Source organism: Cavia porcellus, unplaced genomic scaffold, assembly GCF_034190915.1.
Source record: "Cavia porcellus strain 051 isolate PalLab524CR breed Dunkin Hartley unplaced genomic scaffold, mCavPor4.1 scaffold_11, whole genome shotgun sequence".
Taxonomy (NCBI): domain Eukaryota; kingdom Metazoa; phylum Chordata; class Mammalia; order Rodentia; family Caviidae; genus Cavia; species Cavia porcellus.
Window position 1 is genome coordinate 42,812,291 of NW_026947494.1, and position 7,657 is coordinate 42,819,947.

Consider the following 7,657-nt stretch of genomic DNA (forward strand, 5'->3'; position numbering starts at 1 on the left):
GAGACCAGCCTGGGCTACAAAGTGAGCTCAAGGCAGCCTGAACACTGTCTCAAAACACACACACACACACATTCTAAAACAGAAATATACACTGCTGAATGCATGGAAAGGGAAGTTTGTATCCTTCAACTGTGATAGGGTAAAGTTTCCCAAAATTTACAACATTTCTTGTATTAAGGAAAGAAAGAAGGACAAAGACGATTTGTTTAAATCTGTGAGTTGAAACTGAGTAGTGTCTTACAGCTCAAACCATCATGTATGTCCTTGAGAAAAGAGCAAAAATTCACTGATGCACAAGATCCTTGTTTTTAAGAGACAACTCAGGCTGTGGTGCAGTTTTAGTAAATGAACAGATGTTTTTAATAAGTCTGTAATTCTGAAAGATTTACCATATTAATTATGTTTGACATGTCAAAATTAAGCAAGTTCGGGGGGAATCATAGGCAATTTATCAAATTACCAAAAGTGGGGGTAATTATTTCAGGAGGGCAAACTGCTTATAATACCTGAATATACTTCTTCTCAGTAAAAGTTTCTGGTGGAACAAACAAGAATATAGTTTTATATGAATTTGTAACAGTTTTCAATCACATGTCTCATAAAACAGAGTAGTTTAATATAATGCAAAAATCTGCATTATCTTCATAGTTACAACTAATTGGAAAAAATAACAGTCAAATATTACTATGTTCTATGTAATAGTTGGTCTGGCACATATGGGTCACAAAAAGTCAGTCCTCTCTTCCTGCAGGAATGCAAAATAACTTGGCAGTTTACATCATGGATTCCAGAGGAAAATTTCCAAGTAAGTTGAAACTCACTGTATTTTATGGCTTAATGATTTGGGGCCATTTATTTAATGTCTCCATGACTTAGTTTCCTTAACTATAAAATGTTGATAACAGAATCTACCTCCATAAAATTGGTTGAAATAAATTAGTTAATATATATATATATGAAGTTCTATAACATTTAGAATGATACCTAGCACACAGTAAGCACACAAAGTAATTTTTTACTCAACAATTGTCAAGAATTACTCAGATTTTAGCAGTATGAAAATTAAGGGATGGATTGTACAATACAAATAAGATCCTATTGAGATCTAAAATCCAAAGGCCTTGAGATAAAAGACAGTCTAGATGAGAAGACAGGACATTCTAAATGACAAGAGGTCTTTAAGAAAAGGAACCTATCCTGAGTGGTAAAATCAGATGTTGAGAATACTTAGCACAAATAAAATGTGGCTGGTTAATGGGGGCCTTGAATATCTTAGCTGAGGAGATAAGGCACTTGCATGAAGCCACTAATAGTTTCCCCATGGGATATATATAAATAGTATTGGTAGGAAACCAAGGAACAATGTTAGAAGGAGTCTAAGAGGAACTGGCCCAGTTAAAAGGTATTCAAGCTCATGAAAAATGAAAAAATGAGTAGATGAGCACCTGGGTGATAAGCATGATCGAGAAGGGAATCATCTGCTAAGCAAAATAAACAGAGGTTATTTATTTATTTAAAGAAAGAAAAAACAAAATTAAAAGGATAGAATAATACATAATTTAAAAAAATTAACACTAAGAAATCACTAGTTGATACATAACATATTGTCATCTTAGAAATAGTTATTCAAGTTACAAAATCAAAGCATTTAGTTCAGCGACAAAAGCGCCTGCCTGGTAAGTGTGAGGTCGTGCGTTCCATCCTTGGTACCAAACCCCTCCCCAACAAAAACCACCAGGAACAGAGATCTTAAGATAGATATGCAAATAACAGAGATGGGAGGCAAAGAGATGTCTGGAATCTCAAGAAGCCTTCACTAGCTAATATATTATCCAAATGAAACAGGCAGGAGTTGTTAGTGGTAGGCCACACTCTTAGGAGAATATAGAGGAAGTACAGGAGCTGTCCTCACTCTTTAGTATCTGAAGTTTTCTGAGTTATCATTTATAAAAGTAGAGTGAGAAAAGAAGAGTCAAGACCTCTGAGTATCACAAAGGCATGTCCTGGGCATTGGAATTCTATGTGACGCAGTTCTTTATAATTAGAACCACCTGAAGGATTGACGACTTACAACAGCTGATACTCAGCCAGAGCATGAGCCACGAATGAACCTCAGGTGGAAATTAGAATAAAAATTTTGAAGTCATTTAATGTTATCTTTTCCCTTGATGTGTGCTTTCATGCATATTTTACCTTAAATGGGCTGAGTATTATGTTTTTAAATTTTTTATTTTAAAGAAAACAAAACAAAGCAAATCAGAACAGAAAAATGCAAGCAACACAAAGACTTCAACATAAGACAACAGGATCTCAACAGTGGTTACCATAATGTCTCTTGTTTTCTTTGAAATAGTTGTCCATATCTTCACACATAATAATATCAAACGTAACAAAGTAGTATAAAAACAATCAAAAGAATGAAAGCATTACAGGACTTCAAAACCATATAACAAGAAGTGAACAATGATTAGTATAATGTCTCATTGAGTATTATGTTATAGCATAAAGTATTTCACAAGAGTTAATTCAATTGTTAAGTACTTAGAAAATATTTGGAAGTAAAGCCTCAATTCCAGAAAGATCATGATAAAGTAAGAATAGCCTCAACTAAGCAACCTAAATTCTCTAATAACCAACTTAATTGTTCTGTATTTCAGTTTCTTTAAAGAAATGATGGTTGAATTGTTTTGTTAATATGGTGTTTTCAATAACTGCTGGGGGATACTCCCAATAGAAACTAGTTATTGATGTTGCAAATTAAATGCTCCAGGGCTGGGGATTTAGCTCAGTGATGTAAGCACCTGCTTGGCAAGCTCACAATCATGAGTTTGATTCCCAGTACCAAACAAACAAATAACCAAAAAACAAGTGAAATGCTCCAGCTAAAATATCATTTAACTTCCTATGTTCTCCTTCTGACTGACATATCACAGCAGGAATTAATACAGGTCAGTTGCTCATAAGGCACCCTAAACACATTTTTTCCCTCCTAATGCTACTGTTTTTTTCAGATTATCCTTCCTCCATTTCCAGTATATGACCCACCATACTAACTGCAGTACCCAGGCTCCCCAGGAATGAAGAGCATCAGCTGAAGACAAGGAGGCAGGAGGTGACTGGGGAGTGGGATATTTTATCCCTATCTTCCTATCCCATGGTGGCATTTTGTGGCAGTGATTGCATGTCTCTGCATCAATAGTTTTTTTTGGAGGTCTCTCCCATGGGTTTAGTTCTTAGCGGACTCTGGTGACATTCTAACTCTCATCCTTTCAAGCTTAAGATAGATAATGGCTTCTTCTGTGGGTAGTTCATGTTTCCCCATTCCTTGCTGAGTTTTGCCTACACCAAGATAAACTGTCCTTTCATTAAATCCTCTACTAAAACACAGTAGAATGGCCTCCTCTTTCCTACCAAAGCCCAAGGAATACAAAGTGATGAAATCAAACTGATACAATCAGACATTCCAGATGAACTTGTAATTTCATGATGCTTTATATGGGCACACTTTCTTTTAAGAGTTTAGGCTTGTAAATTTATAACTTTAAACAAAAGCTCTGAACATTTGTTTAAAGGAAAGGCTTTGAAATGATAGTAGATATCATGAAATAACTTTGTCATTGAAGGAAAACTAAACCATGAAATCAAAATCATTTCAATTTTAAGACTATTAAAATTACATACTTGAATATGTGTATCAAACATTCCTAAATGGGTTAAGCACACTGCAAGTGAATAGAGTAAGGGATTTCTCAAAGGACTAAGAGCTTACACAGTTGTGAGAACTGGTATAGTCTATATATGGTTGTTGTCTCCATATCAAGTGTTAAGCCTGAAGCCACTGTAAGATAGCCAGACCATCAGATGGGAAGAAAAACAAAGATAAACTTGAGCCTCTGAGGATGAACTGGAACCTCTGAGGATAAAGTAGAATGCACATCTGTCTCATACCATCTTCCCCTCTGATGCTGTGGGTGGCTTGTAGAAGTTGGCAACTCCCACCAGCAAATTACACATGCCTATGGCCCAGGATCTGGAGGAGCTGAAGGATGATAATGCTAGTAGGGAAAATAATGGACTCAAAGCTGCCTTCTCAAGATGAAGTGAGTGGTTTATCCAAACAGTGCATACAAGCTGCCTGGCACCCTATCCTGACTTTCAAAATGTAAAACAACTTAGCTGTAGCATCAGTTCTGTTTTCTCAATCTTGCATAAATTTCTCTTATAGCCAGTGATACCTCAGGAGCATAGAGAGGTGGGAATTCTGAACAACAGGTCATTCTCCACTGTAGGAAATTTGACAAAGTATAAAATTATCACAATCTACCCCTATTTGTCATCCAGATACATCTCCATACCCAGACCTGTATTGTAAAAAAGGTAATGGAAAATTCATATTTTCACTCAAGAAGGCACAATGATCCTTATCATAATACCCAGCAAAAATGCCTATTTCCTGCTAAAAAATTTCTTTATCCATCTTTGTCTGATATTCATTCCTTTCAGAGCTAAATCATACTTCCTGTTGATATTCTATAACGAGATACAAAGCTATTTGCTATTATGTCAGATAGAGAAATAAAGAAGGAAAGAAAACATTTATAGGCAGATAAGTAGGAAGAGATATATAGATATATGAACAGATATATATCAAAATAAAATAATTCTTGTTTCTGTAGCTACTATTGTGGTCTTTGCTTTTCCACTATCAATTCTATATTCTTTTGGCTCTGATTGTTTAAACTTCTGTGGATTTGCTTGTTTGGGTAACCAAACTCCTTCAGACTCTGAAGGAGTCTGAGTTATTAGGATCCCTGTATAAATTGATTTTTACGTTTTTGTTGGGCTACTATACAAATTACTACAAACAACTTAAAATGATAAAAGGTTATTTTCACGTTTTAGGAGGACAGATTTCTGAAATAAAAATGTTATCAGGTTTTTCTTGACAGCCTATTAAAAGGATAAAGAGTCTATTCCAGGCCTCTCTCCCAACTCCTAGCAGTTGCTAGATACTTTCAGCATTCCTTAGCTTGTGGCAGCATAACTCTCATCTGCCTCAGTAGTCACATAGCCATCTTTTCTTTCTATTTCCCTGTCTTTTCTGTTAAAGCAGTATCAGTTACAATGGATCAGGCCCACTCTGATTGAATATGATCTCATCTTAACTAGATTACCTCAACAAAGACCCTACATTCAAGTATTAAAAGTTAGAATTTCAGCACATCCTTTTGAGAGAAGCAGTACAACCTATAACAACCTGGAATACAAAATACATGGCATACATACTTTATAGTAGAGAGTGGCCAAAATTCCATTTGATAGAATCAATCGTCCCATCAAGAAGACCAATACTCTACTCCTTTTTTGTTTGTTGATTAGCTATAAGAAAAATACAAAGTGGCCACATTGCAGTCTCAACTTCCAATTTCATGAAATCTTTTTTGTGTTCCCTGGTAGAATGATTCCTCTCTTAGGAAATAAGAACTGTAAATCATCAGAACATGTGTTCACTTTGGCAGCACATATACTAAAATTGGAACAATACAGAGAAGATTAGCATGGCCCCTGTGCAAGGATGACACTCAAATTCACGAAGTATTACATATTTTTAAAGATAAAGATGCAACAGCAGAAAGATAACGTGTCAACAATAAATCAATATAGAACAGTTATAACCATTAATGTAAATGGTCTCAATTCACCAATTAAATGAAACAGATTGGCAGAATGGACCAAGAAACAATATTCAACCATATGCTGTCTGCAAGAAACCCATTTAACACAAAAGGAAACTCACAGACTGAAAGTCAAAGGATGGAAAACAATACTTTATGCAACAGGAACCAAAAAAAAAAAAAAAGAAAAAAAAAAGAAAGAAAGAAAGAAAGAAAGAAAAAACAAAAGAGCAGGGATAGCTCTCTGTTTGCAGACAATGTGAATTTCAAACCAAGAATGATCCTAACAGATAAAGAAGGTCATTACATACTGGTTAGGGGAAAACTTCAAAAGGAAGAGTTAACTATCTTAAATATATATGCACCAAATTCCAGAGCACCCAATTATACAAAGCAAGTATTAATAGAAATGAAAAATCAAATAAGCAATAACACAATTATAACAGGAGACCTTAACACACCATTGACACCAAGGGACAGATCAACCAGACAGAAAATCAGCAAAGAAATAACAGAACTGAATCACACCTGTGAACAAATGGACTTGATACACATATATACAGAGTGTTCCATCCAACAACATCAGAATATACATTCTTCTCAGCATCACACAGGACATTCTCTAAAATAGACAATATACAAACTCACAGAACCTATTGAAATAAATGCAAAAGAATTGAAATTATCCCATGCGTGTTGTCAGATCATAGTGCCATGAAACTAGAAATTAATGATAAAAATAAACTGCAAAAACCCCATAAACACATGGAAATTGAATAATACACTCTTGAGCAATCAGTGGGTCACAGGGGAAATTAGAGAAGAAAGTAAACAATATCTACAAGCAAATGAAAATATAAATACAACTTACCAGAATCTGTGGGATGCAATGAAAGCAGTCCTTAGAGGAAAATTTATTGCACTGCATTTCCACATCAGGAAAACAAAATGAATACAAATAAACAACCTGATGCTACACCTGAAAAATCTAGAAAAAGAAGAGCAAGTCAAGCCTAAAGCCAAAAGAAGGGAGGAAATTATACAAATCAGAACAAAAATTAATGCAATAGAGACTAAAAAAAATAATTTTAAAGAATCAATGAATCAAAGAGTTGGTTCTTTGAAAGGAAAAATAAAATTGGTAAGCCCCTAGCCAACCTTATTTTAAAAAGGAAAGAAACTCAAATATGCAATAAGGAATGAAAAAGGTGAAATAACTACAGACTCTGTAGAAATAGGTTTGATAACACAGAAGAAATGGACAGATTCCTAGAAACAGATGAACTACAAAGCTGGGTCAAGAAGATGTAAAACTGCTGAATAGCCCAATTTCTATTAATGAAATTGAAAATGTAATTAAGTCTTTACCTACAAAGAAGAGCCCAGGCCCAGACGGATTCACTGCAAAATTCCACAAGAAATACAAAGACTCTTCAATGAAATCAAAAAGGAAGCAATTCTTCCTAAGTCATTCCTGGAAGCAAGTATTACTCTAGTACCAAAACCTGAGAAAGACCCAACTAAAAAAGAGAACTACAGGCCAATCTCCCTAATGAACACAGATGCAAAAATCCTCAATAAAATATTGGCAAACAGGATGCAGCAAATCATCAAGAAGATTATATACTATGACCAAGTGGGATTCATACCAAGTGGGATTCATACCAAGTGGGATTCAGGCATGCAGGGATGCTTCAACATATGTAAATCAATAAATGTAATCCGCCATATCAATAAATTCAAAAGTAAGAATCACATGTGATCATTTCTATAGATGCAAAAAAGGCTTTTGATAAGGTCCAACACTCATTCATGATAAGAACCTTACAGAAAATTGGAAGAGATGGTCTTTACTTCAATATGATAAAGGCCATCTATGACAAACCAACAGCCAGCATCATATTAAATGGCCAAAACCTAAAGGCCTTTACCTTAAAATCAGGCACAAGACAAGACTGTCCCTTATTACCACTCCTATTCAG

General features: G+C 35.0%; 1 non-coding gene across 1 annotated transcript; it reads left to right on the top strand.

Annotated features, from left to right (window-relative positions):
• The first annotated feature begins 5,503 nt into the window (after positions 1–5,503).
• LOC111756986 (U6 spliceosomal RNA) lies at positions 5,504–5,610 on the top strand. The gene has a single exon (XR_002791373.1). It is a non-coding gene; the product is annotated as a U6 spliceosomal RNA (small nuclear RNA).
• The last annotated feature ends 2,047 nt before the right edge of the window (positions 5,611–7,657 follow it).